At 36.5% G+C, this 19126-nt stretch overlaps 1 protein-coding gene and 1 long non-coding RNA gene across 6 annotated transcripts in view; one reads left to right on the forward strand and one right to left on the reverse strand.

Annotated features, from left to right (window-relative positions):
- ARHGAP20 (Rho GTPase activating protein 20) overlaps positions 1-19126 on the reverse strand; it is a 118041-nt gene that overhangs the window by 73644 nt on the left and 25271 nt on the right. The gene's annotated exons all lie outside the window — the stretch shown is intronic.
- Positions 1-19126, forward strand: part of LOC139083846 (uncharacterized) — a 72506-nt gene that overhangs the window by 38024 nt on the left and 15356 nt on the right. The gene's annotated exons all lie outside the window — the stretch shown is intronic.

Raw genomic sequence — 19126 nt, forward strand, 5'->3', positions numbered from 1 at the left:
TGCATTTCCCTGATGGTTAGTGATGTTGATCATCTTTTCATGAGCCTATTGACCGTCTGTATATCTCTTTGGAGAAATGTCCATTCATATCCTCTGCCCAGTTTTTGATTGGGTGGTTTGTTTTTCTGTTGTTCAGTTGTGTGAGTTCTTTATATATTATATGGAGATTAAGCTCTGGTCAGATATATGATTTGCAAGTATTTTCTCCCAGTTGGTGGGTTTTTTGTTTTGATCCTGGTTTCCTCTGCCTTGCAGAAGTTCTTTAGTCTGACGAAGTCCCACTTGTTTATTTTTTCTTTTATTTCCCTTGTCCGAGAAGACATGGTATTCAAGAAGATCCTTTTCAGATCGATGTCAAAGAGTGTACCACCTACGTTTTTTTTTTTTTAAAGATTTTAATTTTTTCCTTTTTCTCCCCAAAGCCCCTGAGTACATAGTTGTATATTCTTAGTTGTGGGTCCTTCTAGTTGTGGCATGTGGGACGCTGCCTCAGCGTGGTTTGATGAACAGTGCCATGTCCGCGCCCAGGATTCGAACCGACGAAACACTGGGCCACCTGCAGCGGAGCGTATGAACTTAACCACTCGGCCACGGGGCCAGCCCCATACTACCTATGTTCTTTTAAGAGGCAGATGGGTTTTGCTTCTACTTCTCCCCAGGAGGCAAGGGAATGTCACCTGGGCCTTGAGGGTGAGAAGGTTTGCTGTCTCTCCCTTGGTGGCTTAAGGCTTTTGCTTAATATGAAAGAAGGTTCTGAGGAAGAAGGCAGTGTTTCATGGCTGTCTCCCAGAGGCAATCAACTTTCTCCCCACCAAAGAAGATTAGCCCTGAGCCAACATCCATCACCAATCTTCCTCTCTTTGTTGAAGAAGATTGGTCCCGAGCTAAAACATCCGTGCCCGCCTTCCTGCATTTCATATGTGGGACACCTGTCACATGAGCATGGCTTGATAAGCAGTGAGTAGGTCCATGCCCAGGATCCACACCAGTGAACCCGGGCCACCAAAGTGGAGCACACGAACCCAACTGCTACATCACCAGGCTGGCCCCACAATCAATCAATTTTTGTATACCTGTACCACTAAAGTGGGCTCTTTTCCATCTCCTGACCTAATTCCAATCTTTTCTGTGAGAAAACTAGTGGAGGCCCATGGAAAAACGCCTGCAAGTGAATGTAAACACCCTTTGTGTTCTGGGGCTCCCAGTTACTTTAAACTAATACTTTAGCTCACATGTGGCCTTTAAGAAATGCATTACACTTTTGGTAGATTTCTTCTTACCCACTTTGATGATGGTCACATCTTCATCCTATGCTCTTCCAAAGGTGAAACAATTTGTGTGTCCTATCTCTTTTGAGAGGGGCCTGCCATTCTTTGGAATTTAGTTCACTTGGCTGTCTTACAAACTCAGTTCACTAATGAGTTCAAGAAAAATTATAATTTTGAAGATTATGTGGCCTTTTATCATTGTTATGATGGGAATGATGGTCTCTTGAGGATTTATTTCATTAAGGAAAGCAGCAGTTATTCAGCCATTTAATATTTTTTCAACCCTTGGTCCTTGAAGATGTGAGTTAAATCTTCTTCTTTTTATTTTTATTTTTGTTAAGTCCATTCCAGTTCTAAATATCTAAGATTCTGAGAATATCACAGAAGGGAAATATAAATATAGGCTGGAGCTATGGGGAAAGAGAATAATAAACTAAATTTGGCTATGAGGCAGCACTGCCCATTGAAAGAGACAGACACCTAAAGAAATGATTATGTTACAGTGTGTGGTGAGAGAGATATAACATAGCTTAAATGAAAAGTCATGACAGGAATTTAGCGTGAGGAATCAGGGGAGCTTGAAAGAGCAAAGACAGGAAAATCTGGCCAGGAAAGGTATCTCATGGCATAAGCTGAACTGAGCCCTGAAGTAGTTCTCTAAGTGGAGAAGCAGAAGGGGAGTGTATTCAAGGCTAAGAGAAGTAAATAAACCATAGAAGTGTTTAGGGCTAAAGGTGTGGGGAGGGAGTGCCAGGAAATGAGGATTAAAAGCATAAATTTTGGAGTCAGGCACATCTGAGTTTGAAACCTAGTCTGCTGTTTCAAGACTGACTTTAGACAGTTGGTTGAGCCCTTTAAACTGCATTTTACCAGTCTGTCAAATGCAAGTATTAATGCTGACCTCTCAGGGTTGTTGTGAGGACTAAATGAGATAATTCACCTAAGCACATCTGGAACACATCTGTGTTCAACATATAATGACTGTTACGATGGTAGCAGTGGTTCTCCACCACAGAGCAGAGGCACCACACATCCTCTGCAGCAGCAGTCATTTGGGACTTTTCTAGAAACCTTAAGAAGCCTAGAGAGTCACTTGCTTTAGGAAAACAATTGCCTCCCTGTGGTCTGAGTATAATCCTCTTCTTTCTTAAGATATTACAGTTCCTATCTCCTCCTTGGCACAAAAACTAGAATACATATTTAAAAGGAGCTCAGGAGAGAGTCCCTCCTACTGGAAACAGCAAGTAACAATTTATGCCCGCAAGTAGGAAGAACTACTAATTTCATCTGTTTCACTGTGCCTATGTGGGAGGGAAAGCAGAGAAAGCAGATAAAAAAAAGCATGTGCTGAAAAACCATTCTTATTCACGGGGCAGAGGGAAACCCAGGTTCACATAATGTAAACATAGTGAAACATGCATATATTGTTCAGCAATGACTCTACTTCTGTATTGAGGACTAAGGTTTGGCCCACGTCGACAACATCCAAGACTCAGGTGGTGGTGGTTGTTTATTGTTTGTTTTCGTCTTGGGCCACCAGAGCCTACAGTTGCTCTCCCCAGACAGTTAGTAATCCTGAAGAGGCCTGGAGACTGCCCTCCTAGTGTTGCTAAGGATTAACTCCATTACCTGAATCTTATTCCCTGGGTTATGCTACCTGGCTATGGCTTAAGCACTTCTGAGAATAAGACTTCACCTAGAGAATGCTCTAGGACAGTGGTTCTCAAATTTTAGCTTATATCTGAATCACATGTAGGACTTGTTAAAACACAGGATGCTGGGCTCTAGTCCTGGAATTTTTGATTCAGTATGGGGTAGGGCTGTATAATCGCTATTTCTAACATATTCCCAGGTGATGCTGATGCTCCTGGTCTCAGGACCACACTCTGAGGACCACTACCCTCAAAGGTTTTTGTATCTCTGAGGTACAAAAGAGTGGTGTACTCTCTAGTTACTTGAGCTGTGTGTGAGAAGAGACCACTGTCACTGGCTTATAGAGAGAACTGTCAGAACGAGAGACGAGTGAGTAAAAAATAACAGGGTAAGGCAAGGGCTGAAAGGAAAGAGGGATGCATTGTTCTTCCATCAGTCTTTGAAAGGGTTGAACCCTGAGGTTTAACTTGGCAGTAGGTGGAGAGTGCTGGCAGGTCAGCTTTTTCTCATATTATGTTCATTAGATCCCGGGAGCATAGAGCCAATGTATTCAAGCCCATCAACAGTAGCTCTATCCTCCTTCCTACACCAAGGTGGAGGAGAGAGTCTCAGGAACACAATCTATAAGGACAATTTTCCTGATCTTTCCCCAAAGGTCCTTCCAGTCAGAACTGAAAGAGGTTACCCAGATTTCTAGATGACTATTTTCAATGTTTTAGAAAACAAGCAAGCATTTTTGCTATTCTCTTTATGAATGTCCTGTGCTTGATTACGCTGGCCTCTTTTTCATCCACTCTCTTATTTTTAAGGCCAGATATGAGAGAAAAATTGAGGCTAGAGTGGGGACAGTGAAAACTTGGGTCCTAGCCCTGGCGTGGGTTCTAACACTCCCATGCTATATAGCCTTAGGCATTCAATCTCTCTCACTCTCAGGCTCCTTATTCATAAAATAAAGAGACTTGGGGAAAGACCTATACAATTATTTTAGAAAAGTCCTTGCAATTCTAAAACTCCATGATTTCTAAGATTCCACATTTCCCTACCAATATTCAAAGAGGAATATCTGTATCTGAAATGATGAGACATGATAAAGGAACGTTAAATTCTACTTTAATTTGTAATTACCCTTTAAAGTTACATAATTCAATACAGTAGCTTCTAGCCACAGATAGAACAATTTCAATTATTGCAAAAAATACTATTAACACAAAAAATATAAGATAGTATTTTTTGGTTACAGGTGTAACCATAGACCACATTTTATGGTTAGAGGTCTAACCATAAAGAGTAAATGATTCTCTTTCCTTTTCCACTGCGGCACATTTCTCTCCTCTTCCCTCCACTCCCTCACCTCTATCAACAAAAACTCTATCTGGAATCATTTAAACATGTGTCTTAATCTTAACTTTGTTATAGTTGTAACCACAACTATGCATCAGATATATGTAATTTTACAACAAAATTCTATTTCTAGAATAGAAAATGGTTTTTGCCAAAAGAATGAGTTCTTGAGTAGTACAATTGCCTCCAGAAATCTTTAAAATAGCACCACTTCTCATCTGCCTAGAATAGTGGAGCTGTGATTCTGCTTTTAAGCTAGGGAATTCTGCCTATAATGACCCCTAGTTGAAGCACAGAGATCAGCCTCACTAGCTCATCCCTTGTATACTGGGTTCCTACCTGTGTTCTCAAGAGACCTCCTTTTCATACTATTCGTAAAGTTCTATGTGTATAAGTTCTCTCATTCTTTCCATAAGCAGTACTGTCAATAACATGGGTTCTGAAGTCAGACATACCTGAATTTAAATACTGGCTGTCATTTACTAGTTGTGTACTTTAACATTTAAACTCTAGGAGTCTAAAATGTTCTTATCTATAAATGGGGATAATTAACAGTACCTAACTCACAGCACTGTGGAAGTTAAAGAAGAAAGGTATTTAAAAGCACTTAGCAATTACAAATGCACAAAAAAGTTAGCTACTGATATTAAAGATCACATGAAATTCAAATTCTTGCCCAACAAACAAGATATCTGGTAAGTGTCAAAGGATCAACTAACAGATTACTTCTTAAGTGAAATGGAAAAAACACCTTTACAAAGGATATCAGATCACCCTAGCCAAGCATGACACTTGACATTATGTCCCTCCTGAAGTCATGTAATATGAACTACAGTGTATCATCTATGAAATATTCTTGCACATAATGATTACTTGAATATAATCAAGCAGTTAGACACAACTTCCAGTTTATAGGAAATATGGGAGAAATAAAGGAACAAATTAAATGACAACACAAAGAAACTAGACAAATCCAAAATGTGGGCTGTAGTGGCCAGCCTCTAAGTTGGTGTGCCATGATATCTGCTGATTGGTATTCATACTCTTATATTTCCTTCCACACTATATTAGTGTTGGTCCTTAGGACCAAGAGAATATGGCAGAACTGAAACTATGTCACTTCCAAGATTAGGTCATAAAAAATACTTTCATCGTGGTCAGTCTGTGTGTGTATGTGTGTCTTTCTCTTGGATTGCTTACTGTGGGGAAAGTTGACTGCCATGTTGTTAGCAACCCTATGGAGAGACACACTTGGTACAAAATTGAGGCCTCCAGCCAACAGCCACAAGAGTGAGTATTACTGGTAGTGGATCCTTCAGCATCAGTCAAGCCATCAGATGACTGCATTGCCAGTTGACATCTTGACTGCAAGCTCATGAGAAATTCTGAGCCAGATCCACCCAAGTAAATTGCTCTATATTTCTCATTCTCAGAAAGTGTGTGAAATAATAAACGTCTGCTGTTGTAAGCTTCTCAGTTTGGGATAATTTGTTACACAGAAATACACAACTAATATGTCAGCTCTTGTGTAGACAAATCCAGAATTGAGGACTAGTCTCTTTAAAAGTTAATGAATAAGGATTTAAAAAAGAAGTTCCAGGGACTGTTCTATATGACAGGAGATTAAAGAGACATAAAAATCAAACGCAATTGTGAGCCTTGATTTAAGTCTTGGTTTAGAAAATGATAGCTATTAAAAAAATGTAGGACAATTTGAATATAAATATGTATTAGATGACATTAAGGAAATTTTAATTTTCTTAAGTGTGATAATGGTTTTGTTGTATAGAAGAATGCTTTATTTTTAGAAGTTCTATTCTGAAGCATTTTGGTGAAAGCACTATGTCTGCAATTTAATTTCATATGGTTCAGAAAAAAATATAGCTATAGCGGTACCTAGATGAATACAGATGAAACAAATAGGGCAAATGTTGATAATTACAGATAAAATAGAGGTATTAGATATATGACTGTTCTTTGTACTATTCTATAAACTTTTATATTTAAAATTTTGCCTAACTAAAATGATAGAAAACAATTGAATGTCCCCTCCCCAAATAGGAGTTCTTTCTGGTTGTCACTAGATAAAAAAAAAATTTCAGGCCCAGTGAGAACTAAGTCCAGATTTCTATACTACAGATTGTTGATATTCAGTTCAGAAGTTTGCACAATTCCAAAACAAATATATCAGAAAACCACTCTTGAACCAGTACTTCCACTTAAAAGTTACCCATCTGTCTAATGTTTGCTGGAGGTTAAAAAAATAAAAAGTTGGTACTGATTCCTTCATCTTCTTTCCTGTTTTCATCTTATTTTATTTTTCATAAAAAGCAGACAATTACTAAATCCAAGAGGAATTAGTCCATTTCAGTATCCAGGTGCACAAACATAACCATAAGCTCATTTTTATATAATAAATGAAGAACTTAAGTGTTTATCCAGAACACGGGGGGAAAAAAACACAGTGGGGAAAAAAATAGCAGAAGAACAAGGAACCCACATCCAGGAGTCAACTGAAAAATGTCCTTTAAAACCAAGGAGCTCATTTGCAAGTTTAGTAAAATTTTACTTCTTACTGTAATAGTGATATGAAAATATTGTCTGGGTGTTAAGTTCTCAGTTTAAGAAAAATTCGGTGACACTCTCATCACTAGCATCCAAATTATACTTACAAAAAAACTGACATAGTTGAAACAATAATTTAGCATTTATTTTTGTGTAAAGAACATTGCATATATTTCTACACTGCACTGATGAGTTTTTGTTTTTATGTCATGCATTTCTGATTATGTTTTCAAAGAAGAGTAAATACTTTTTATTTAGTTTACATTTGTTTAGTATAACATATAATTTAAAGTATGTTTGACCTCACACCAACAGAAATTTAAATCAAAACTGCCCTGATACATCATGTGAACATACTCTGTTAGTGAGGCTGTGGCGGAGACAGAACTCTTCTACAGCAGTGGTGAGGATGGAAATGGTACAACCTTTACGAAGGGAAAATGTGGCAATATCTAGCAAAATTATATATAGCAATCCCAATTCTGATAAGTTCCAGTTTTTCACTGCAGGATCATTTATGGCAAAAGAGTGAAAACAGTAATCAATCATTCACCAGTAACGGAGTGGTTGCATAAACCATGGGATATATAAACAATGGGTTATTAGGAAGCTATAGAAAGGGATGAAAAGTCTCTATACACTAGTATGAAGTAATCATACAGGTATATTATGACATAAAAAAAGTGGGGTGAAAAGTAGATAGTAAGTTATTGTTTAAAAGGGAGGATATTTTTAATCACAAAAGTACAATGTTTTGTACATGTCTACAAAATAGGTTTATTTGTAGAAAATTTGGAAAATGCAGAAAAGCATAAAAAATAAATAAAAATCACTGAAAATGATAAGAAAGAGGATAAATATATATATTCGTATTTGCTTATATAAAAAGTTGATTTTTAAAGTTACCAATAGCAAAGGGGAAAAAAACAAAGTTAAGGAGACAGAAATATAATTATAAAATTTTATAGTTTGTGTATAAAGCTATAAATTTATAAACTATAAAAATTACATAAAATTTATTTTTATTTATACAATAAAATTGTATAAAACTACAAAAATAAAATTAAAACAAATTAGTCAAAAGAGTCACATAAATAAAAACTATTCCAAGTGACTTTAAAAAACTAATATGACTGCACATCACTACTGGGATATATCAGAATGTTAAAGATCATTGCTTAAAAAAATAAAACTATTTTCAGTATCATATTGGTGGTGGTAATGTTGATAATGTTATTCTGAAACTGTTGCGGATATACTGTAAGATAATGCGAATAATTACAGAATATTCTAATTCCTACATTCCCAGACTTACTGGGAGTGGTATTCTCAGCATGAAAAAAAGGAAACACGAATACTAACATAGACTAGGTTAAGTAAAACACCTGTAGTCCTGAATCTGAGTTAGAAATCAGTTTATATTCACTTACGACATTTTGTCTTGAAAGAAGATATATTCTTCTTATTTTATCCACTGAAAAGACCTAGAAGTGATGACCAACCTAGTAGCAACAAATGACCCTAGAGCCCAGATTATACTCTTGGAGAAATACTTGATTCCAAGTCTGAGGGCAAGAACTATACAAGATGAACCAAGAATATCTCATCATACTAAAAATCACACTTTTTTTTTTTTGAGGAAGATTAGCCCTGAGCTAACCATCTGCTGCCAATCCTGCTCTTTTTGCTGAGGAAGACTGGCCCTGAGCTCACATCTGTGTCCACCTCCCACTATTTTATACATGGGACGCCTACCACAGCATGGCTTGCCAAATGGTGCCATGTCCGCACCCAGGATCCGAACCAGTGAACCCAGAGCCAGGGAAGCAGAATATGTGCCTTTAACCGCTGTGCCACCGGGCTGGCCCCTAAAAATCACACTTTTAAACAACCCATATATCAAAGAAGAAATTGAAAGAAAAATTGGAAAGTGTTTTTAACTGAAAAGGAAAACACAACATATCAGAATTCACGGACGCCACTGAAGTGGCACTTAGGGAGAAATTTATGCTATTCAATTCCTGTATTAGGAAAGAAGAAAGATCTTAAAACAAGTACCTCAATTTCCACCTTAAGAAACTTAAGAAAAACAATAGTAAATTAAACCCAACCAAGTAAAAGAAAAGTAATAATCAAGATCAAAGTGGAAATCACTGAAATAGAAAACAGAAAAGCAACAGGGAAAACTAATGAAACCAAAGATGGTTCTTTGAGAATATTGATAAAAGTTGTTAAGCTTTTGCTAGATTGATCGAGAATAAAAGAGAAAAGTCACTAGTATTACTATTATATAATACACTAATACTAGAATTACTAATATGAGAAATTCGAGAGGAAATATCACTACAGATTCTACAGATGTTAACAGGGTAATAAAGGAATATTATGAAGAATTATAGGGATATAAATTTGACAAAGTAGATGAAATGGAAAACATCCTTGAACTACATAATCTACCACGGTTTACTCAAAAAGAAATAAATAACCTGAACAGTCCTATTAAAGAAATTGAACATGTAGTTAAAGCCTTCCCACAAAGTAAGCAAACAAACAAACAAAACAAAACTCCAAGCTCAGACAGCTACCACACACTTAAGAAAGAAATAAAACTAATCTTACACAAACTCTTCCAGAAAACTAAAGGGGAGAAATTCCCAAACTCATTCATAGAGGCTAGCATTACCCTGATACCAGAGCAAGACAAAGACATCACAAGAAAAGAAAACTACAGACCAGTATCCCTCAGGAACACAGATGCAAAAATTCTAGTAATAAATAAAATACTCAAATAAAATAAAATAAAATAAATAAAATACTCTTCAGCAACTTGAATTCAACAACATATGAAAAGCATAATATACCATGACCAAGTGGGGTTTATCCTAAGAATGCAGAGTTGCTTCAACATTCTAAAATCAATCAATATAATTCACATATTAACAAATTAAAAACAAAAAAAATCATATGATCGTATCAATAGATGGCAAAAAAGCATTTGACAAAATTCAACACTCATTCATGATGAAAAGTCAGCAATCTTGGAATAGAAGTCACTCCCTCTTTCCTCCTAATATCAGGAATAAGACAAAGATGTCCACCATCACCAGTTCTCTTCAACACTGTACTGCAGGTTTCGGCCAGAGAAAACAGGCAAGAAAAGGAAATAAACGGCATCCAGATTGGAAGGAAGAAGTAAAACTATCCTTGCTCACAGACAACATGATAGGCCATGTACAAAATTCAACAGAACCAACAAAAAACTACTAAGTGAATTTGGCAAGGTTGCAGGATAGATAAAGTACAATGTACAAAAATCAATTGTATTTCTACACACAGGCAACAAACACTTGAAAAAAGAAATAAAAAATATAGTTTACAAATAGCATTAAAATATGAAATACTTAGGGGTAAATATGACAAAATAAGTAAAATATCGGTACACTGAAAACTATAAAACACTGGTGATAGATATTAAAGAAGATCTAAATAAACGGAGAAATATATCTCGTTCATGTGTTGGAAGACTCAATATTGTTAAGATATCAATTCTACTCTAACTGATCAACAGATTCAGTGCAATACCAATCAAAATCCTAGTAGGTAATTTGCAGAAATCATACAGAGGATGTTTTCCAATTACAACAGAACTAAATGAGGAATCAACAACAGAAAGACATCAGGAAAGTCCTGAAATACTTGGAAATTAAACAACACAAAACAATAACCACGTGTATAAGAAGAAATCACATGGAAATTAGAAAACATTTTGAATTGAGAATGAAAACACAACATATCCAAATTTGTAGTATGCAACTAAAGCATAGAAAAAATACCTCATTTTATAAATGAAGAATGGTTTAAAATCAGTAATCCAAGTTCCATTTTAAGACGTTAGGAAAAGAACAAATAAGATCCAAAATAAGTGAAAGGGAGGAAGAAATAAAGATATGAGCAAAAGTCATTAAAATACAGATTTCTAATCCCAACCATGCTCAAATAACTTAAACTACTAAAAGAAAATAAGAAAAAGAAAAAAAAATATGAAACAACCATTTCAGACACTGGACAACAGGAGCACAAAACAGTGATCCCTAAGAGAAGGGAAACATGAGGTAAGCCCTAAGAGTGTCTCAAATTGATGCCTAGAGAGAAATTCCACTCCATAGTGCAGGGAAGAGGGAGCCAAACAGGGCTCAGATTGAAGAGAGAGAGGTGAGAGAATTCGAGGAGGCCAGAGCGGGGAGAATTCACAAGCAGAGTACCAATGGGGAAAGAGCTGTCCAGAGACAGAGCTCAGAGATGCGCAAAGGGTTCCACCCAAGCTTTCATCTGAGAACTGGTCAACGTGTGTGTGTCAGGAAACGACACACATTTCGAAACACACACTTCGAGGTTGGCGAAATAACCACCAGAAAAAAGCAGGTAGGACAATATCCTGAACTCATGGGGTGGAAATCGTTCAAGTTCCCAATAGCCAAAGTGGAGAAACCTCATTAATATAAGGGGCACTGAGTGAGAGGATATGATGGTTTATGTAGAAAATCCTAATGAAGCTACCAAAAAATGCTACTAGAAGTAGAAGTAGTGAAGTTAATAAAGTTGCTGGTTACAATCATATAAATAAACATATATTTTTTCTATATACTAGAAATGAACTACTAGAAGTTGAAATTTAAAAACTGTACCAATCATGATAGCATCAAACAATATAAAATACCTAGGGATAAATTTGACAAAATATGTGCAAGACACTGAAAACTATAAAGTATTTCTGATAGAAATAAAAGCAGACTGAAATAAATGTTAAGAGATACCGTGTCCATGGATGGGAAGACTCAATATTGCTAAAATGTTGATTTTACCCACATTGCTATCAACGAAATTCAACCATCAATAAAATCCCCAGCAGCATTCTTATAGAAACCGTCAAGTTGATTAAAAAATTTATATGGAAACTTATAGGACCTAATATCAAAACAATTTTGAGAAATAAGAACAAAGTTGAAGGATTCACACAACCTGATTTAAAAACATATTTTAAAGCCACAGTTATCCAGACAGTGTTGATACTAGCATGAAGAACAAAAGAGAGTCCAGAAGTAGACACACATTTACAAGCCAAATGATCATTTTGATAAAGGTGCAAAGACAAATGGGGAAAGGATAATCTTTTCAAAAACTGTGCTGGAACAACTGGATGGCTATATTCAATAAAAATGAACATCAACCTGATCTCATATGATATACAAAAATTAATTCAAAATGAATCTTAGTCCTAAATGTAAAATCTGAAACTATAAAAAATTTAAAATAATACATAGAAGGAAATTTCAACCTTGGGTCTAGAAAACAAATCTTTTAACAGAACACAGAATGCACAAAAATGTAAAAGAAAAAAATGATAGATTTCATCAAAATTTAAAATTTGGCTCTCTGAAACAACTGTTATTAGAATGAAAAGGGAAGCTACCTATTAGGAGAAAATATTCACAAAACATATGCTCAACAAAGGACTTATATCTGGAACTGCACTGCAAACAGAATTCTCTGATTATGGAAATATTTTATATCTGCACTGTCCAATAGATATTCACTATTCATATATGACTAAGTGAGCACTGGAAATGCAGCTAGTGTGACTAGAGAGCTGAATTTATAGTATTTAATTTTAATTAATTTAAATTTAAATTGCCAGTGGTTAGCGGCTGCCATACTGGGCGGCACAATCTGGAATTTATAAAGAATAGTTAAAACTCAACAATGAGACAAACAACCAAATAAAAAATGAATTCAGATCTCTTGATCTGAACTGACACTTTACCAAAGATGATATATGGATGCCAAATAAGCCCGTGAAAAGATGTGCAACTTCATCAGCAATCAGAGAAATAGAAATTAAAACCACAAAAAGATATGACAAATACAGGAATGACTAAAATTAAAAACACTGACCATACTAAATGTTGGTGAAGATATGGAACAACTGGAACTTTCATACACTGCTAGTGGGAATATAAAACGGTACAACCACTTTGGAAAACAATTTGGCAGTTTCTTAATACATCTACCATACAACCCAGCCAATCTACTTCTTGGTAATTACAGAGAAATATAAAGGAAATAAAAGTACACACAAATACTTGTACATAAATGTACAAAGCAGCTTTACTTTTAATCACAAAACTGGAAAAACTCCTACCAGCAGGTAAAAAGGATAAACAAATTGTGGTATACTCACACAGTGCAATACTACTCAGCAATAAAAAGTAACATGGTATTTATATAAACTTCTCAGAAATGCAAACTAACCTATAGTGACATCAGGTAGATCACTGATTGCCTGAGGAAAGGCTGTTAGGGGAACAAGAAAAAATAGATTACAAAGGCACATGAAGGAACTTTTGGAGGTCATGGAAATGTTCATTATCTTGATTGTAGTGATAGTTTCATGGGTGCATAATGTATAAAACTTAACAAACTGCACACTTCGACTATGGGTACTTTATTGCACATAATTATACTCCAATAAATCTTCTAAAAACAATCAGGGCCAGCCCCAGTTGCCTAGTGGTTGGGTTTAGCATGCTCTGCTTTGGTGGCCTGGGTTTGGTTCCTGGCCACCTATACTACTTGTTAGTGGCCATACTGTGATGGTGGCTCACATACAGAAAGAGAGAGATTGGCAACAGATGTTAGCTCAGGGCAAATCTTCCTCAGCAAAAAAAAAACAAACAAAAAAAACCAAGAAGATTTGCCTTAGATGTTAGCTTAGGGTGAAATCTTCCTCAGCAAAGAAAAAAAATCAATGAAATAGGAAGTGAACAAACAACAAAGAAAAGCAACAAAATCAAAAGCTAGTCCTTTGAAAAGATAAAAAAAATTGATGCACCTCTAGCTAGACTGACTTTGACAAAAAAGAATTTGCAAATTACTAATATCAAGAATGAAAAAAGGAATATCATTACAGTTCTTACAGAGATTAAAACATAAAAGAATATTATGCATAACTTTGTGGTGATTAAATCGACCACCAACTTAATGGACTTGGGATAAAATGGACATATTCCTTAAAAGAAACAAATTACCAGATTGACTCAAGAAGGAATAGAATACCCAAATAGAAAGACAAATAATCCAAATAAAAATGCTCTAAGTTTTAAATAGAAAATTCCCAAGAAAGATACACAAATGGCAAACAAACATATGAAAAGATGCTCAACATTATAAGGGAAATGAAAATGAAAACCATGAGAAGACATCTCTTCACACTCACTAATATGGCTATAGTAAAAAAGATGGAAAGTAACAAGGGTTGGTAAGGATGTCAAGAAATGAGAATGTTCAGATACTGCTGGTGGGAACGCAGTATGGTGCAGATATCTTGGAAAACAGTTTGGCAGTTCCTCAAAAAGCTAAACATGGTTCCCATATGACCCAACAATTCCACTCCTAAGTATGTATCCTACAGAAATGAAACATACATCCACCCAAAAACTTGTACATGACTGTTCACAGCAACATTCCTCATTATAGCTAAAAGGTGGAAATAACCCAAATGACCATCAACTGATGAGCAAATAAACAAAATGTGGTATATTTATCCATATGATGGAATATTATTTGACAATTAGAGTAATGAAGTACTGATACAAGCCACAACATTGATGAATCTTGAAAACGTGCTAACTGAAACAAGCCAGTCATCAAAGACCACATAGTGCATGACTGCGTTTATATGAAACGTCCAGAAGAGGAAAAGCTATAGAGACAGAAAAGAGATCAGTAGTTGCCTAGAGCTGGAGATAGGGCAAGAAAGGACATGGGAGACAATGAGGAATGACAGCTAATGGCTATGGAGGGATGAAAATGTTTTAAGATTGTGGTGATGGCTGCACAACTCTGTGAATATACTAAAAACTACTGAATTGTACACTAAACAAGTAAATTTAATGGTATGAACTGTATCTCAATAAAGATTAAAGAAAGAACGAATGAATGTCACCTGGCCCATTTTCCAACAAATTACATGATATGAGGAATGAGCATTTTCATTTATAAATGGGAACAGCATCTATTTCCGTCTTTTCACTTCTAGCTACAATAACACATAAAAGGTGCATAGGAGAAACATTCTAGAAAGCTAGTTTCATAACTTAAAGATGGCTGTATTGGTTATCTACTGCTGCGTAACTAATTACCCCAAAACACAGCAGCTTAAAACAATAAACATTTATTACCTCACCCAGTTTCTAAGGGTCAGGAACCAGGGAGCGGCTTAGCTGGGTGGGTCTGACTTAGGTCTCTTAGCAGGTTGTAGTCAAGCTGAGACTACAATCTCTGAAGACTTGACTAGGGTTGGAAGATCCAGGTCCAAGCTCACTCATGTGGCTTCTGGCTGAAGGCTTCATTCTTCCCCTTATAGGCCTCTCCATGGAGCTGCTCAGGACATGGCTTCCTCCAGAGCAGGTGATCAGAGAGACAAAGAGAGTGTGAGCAACTGAGACAGAAGCTTGGTCTTTTATAACCTAATCTTGGAAGTGACACACCATATTTTTGCCATATCCTATTGATTACACAGATAAATTCTGATACAGTGTGGGACAGGATTAGACAAAGGCGTGAATAGCAGGAGGCAGGAACCACTGGGGCCATTTCTGAGGCTGCCTACCAAAGTGACATTATGACAATAAACAGACCAAAGATGCCACACGCTTGACCTTTGCACTGCAAGGGGATAAAGGAGGTACTTGTTCCTCAGTAGCGTGACAGACACACTCTCGGAGACATTTTAAGAGTTGTGATAAAAGGGTTTGCAAGGTCTGTTCAAACCATTTTCCATTCTCCTTGTGACTGAGTTACAGTTAGCAGAAAGAAACACAAAATTGTAACAGTTGGGGCTGGTGGAGGAAGTAAAGGACTTAGCGACCTTCACCCTCCGCCTCCTCCCTAGCATTGACACTTGGGGAACGAGTCCTAGTTGCAGAAAGGTTAGTTACTTTATCAGAATCATACAGTGATAGAGCAGGGACGAGAATCCACTTTCTGTGTCTTCTCATTATACCAGGAACTCAGCATCAGAGAATCAATGGCAGTGACTCACAATACAGATGACATGTTAAACACGTAAGCATTAAATCAATATACATTAAACAGCCGGTCACTCCAGAACTGACATTTCTTTGAGTGGTTTTTCAACACTGGCTGTCTTACTTTCTCAGGCAGCAGTGGACTCTTCCCCTTCTTTCTACTCCAACTGAGAGGTGACCTACTTAGCCAGGGCAAGACAGGAATCACTCATTCAACTCAGCTAATATTACAGAGTATCTGTTCTATACGCAACACTGAACGTGCAGATTTGAAAAGTAGAAAACACGGTCCCTTCACTCAAAAAGCAGATAGTTAAGGTGAGAAAACAAGACCTAAACTTGGAACACTAAGAAAATTAGACATCATGTGACAGGGCAGTATGAGAATTATCTTTAATAATTTTAATGAAAACTTATATAACACAATGTGCCAGATACATTATAATATTAACTCTTTTAATCTCCTGTCAAGTTATCCCCATTTTACAGATGGGGAAAGCGAGGCCTGAAGAGCTTAAGGGACTTGCCAAAGTTCTCACACCTGGTAAGAAGAAGGGCCAGATTCAAACCCAGGAAGAATGGCTCCAGAGTCTGCAGTTTCTTAACACAATAGTATGAAGCTTCTCAGTAACAGTAGCGATTCTTCTTCCTTCATATGTCCTTTTCTCAGGGTCCTGAAGGAAAGTTGATCTTGAAATTCCAAAGCTCCTTTGAGAAATCCCAGCTTTCCAGCTGTACAGGAGAAGGGAGTATCTAACCCAAGATAGTAAAGATGTCTTGGGACAGCCTGCTAACTCAGTGGAGGCGGGTGAGGAAGAGGGAACACACATTTGCTAGCGAGGTAGTGCTTTCCTGGTGCCAAAATGAAAGATAAAATTGAATCAATTATCAATTAGCAAATTAGGCTATGGTTGGAATGAAGAAATTAAACGGATGTACTGTTCTGCAAGTGCAAAAATAAATTAATTTGACCCTGTCAAAGCTCACTAGAATGTGGAGAGCCTTAATATAATCCTTTAAAGATTTCCTCCCAGAATCTCACAAGGGAAAACAGCATACTACACCAGGAACAGATGTATTTGATCATTTTTAGAGATTATGAAAACTAGCTTGAAAAGAATAAAGTGGTATGTGGGCCTGGGAAGCCTTTTGCTTGACAAAGCAATGAATTCCATTTTGGTAAAAATTTGCCAACTCTGCCACCTTATAAAGCAATTGCTGTCTCTTTCCTTTACATCTGAATTTTACAACTTTGGAAAATGTTCCTCGCAAGGAAAGAAGGGATCTTGCAGACTGCTGGCAATCTTCATGTATTACATTGTGTTTTTCTCATCACGTACCTTGAATCATCCATGGGCCTCTCAATTAAAACCTCAGAACATATTGTCTAAAACTGTAGGAATAGGCCTTATGGAGAACCAACTGGCAGGTAATGCAAGGTGGCACAATGAAGAGTGTTTGGCAGATTTTTTTTCTAAGATAAGATGTCAGTATAGTTTATTGTGATTTTAAAAGGTCTTAAAAAGATTTTCTAAAATTCAAAATTTTATTTAAAAGTCTTGTACCAAGAAACTGTATGTATCTAAGTACAGAAGGTTTATAGAATTCCAAATGAAAGTCTAGTAACTTCTCTTTCAAATGGACTTTTCCTTTAAATTATATCAAACTGTTACCACAACTATCTTAGAGTCACACCATGAGAGTGGCCTTTATGAGGTCATTCAGTTCATTCCAATGACCATATCTAGAAAGTCCACACCAAACTATCATAGGTAGAGGTGGTTTTTCATTCTGTAATGAAAGCACATTTGACCACAACCCTCAGCAAACTACTCTAGAATATAAATGTACTCCTTGCATTTGAAAATACTGTAAATTACCATCCATTTTAGACTAATATTAAAATTGTGATGCTAACATACAGAAAAAAGGAAATGGAATAATGAGGAATTTGTAGAACACAATGGGAGGCAGTCTGAGTAGGACAATGTTAGCATGAGTGACTGCGTATATGTATATATGTGTGTGTGTGTGTGTGTGTGTGCATGTGCTCATGCACAACAGGAGTGAACTGACCAAAAGGAAGCAGAAGCCAATTAGCAAACAGCTGCTTTCCTGCTTCTCCAAAGTCTTCTGATTTGGCTCTCTCCCCCTCACATCCTTACCCCAAACCAGCCAAATCTCTATATGCCTAACCTTGATTCATAGATTTGGCACACATGAATCTCCTAGAGCCTCTTCATCTCAAGCGGCTGAAAAAACAAGGTCAATCCTCCGTGTCTCAAGCCTTTATTTTGCAGAATGGTTCTAGGCATACTTGGGACTTCTGTCTAGGGGGACTGCAAGAGTTGTCACGGTCTACCAAGAATAAATTCACAATGTTCTGAGCTAATCTTGCTTCAGGCCAGATCTAGAAATATAACTGTTTCTCTAAAATGAATTTAATATTAGAGTTATTATATTTAGTTATATATATAGTTATATTAGCTGGATTCCAGACTGTATCTTTCATCTTTTTTATTTCCTATTTCCTCAAAGAGTCTCTCCAGCAGGATAACGTGTACTTCTACTTCTGTTATTACTACTGCTACTACTACTAGTAATAATAATAAATAGCCTTCATACATATAGCACTGATTACATGCTAGAGACTTCATTAAGAACTTTATATGTATAAGACCCATTTAGTTTTCCTTACAACCTTATGAGGTAGGTTTTGTTATTATTCCTGGTTTAAAAACTTACCCAAGATCACACAGCTAGTAAGGGGCAGTATCAGGATTTAAACCTAGTAATTTGGCTCCAGAATCCATGCTCTCAGGCACTATATCATACTCCTTTTGTTTGTATAATGCAAACAATATTCCATCAAGACCAGAGACCTGGGTTTCCAGTCCTGTCTCTGATGCTATAATCAACTGTGTGACCCAGGGCAAACCTTTGACTCAATTCCACTATATAATGAGCCAAGCTCAATGATTTGCTACTATGCTGTAATGACAAAGTAGGTGCTTTTCATTAATAAAGTTGACTCTGCTGGATGAGTCAGGAGGTTTAAAGCTTGAAAATGAAATATATCTAAGGGAAAGAAAGAGGCGATCAATAATAACTAAGTCAATCTTCTAAGCATTTTTACGTTTTATATTCTATGACGCAAGCATTAGATTCATATTTTACAGAGGAAAAAACTGAGACTCGGAGATTAGGTAAGTT

This window comes from Equus przewalskii, chromosome 6, assembly GCF_037783145.1.
Source record: "Equus przewalskii isolate Varuska chromosome 6, EquPr2, whole genome shotgun sequence".
Classification (NCBI taxonomy): domain Eukaryota; kingdom Metazoa; phylum Chordata; class Mammalia; order Perissodactyla; family Equidae; genus Equus; species Equus przewalskii.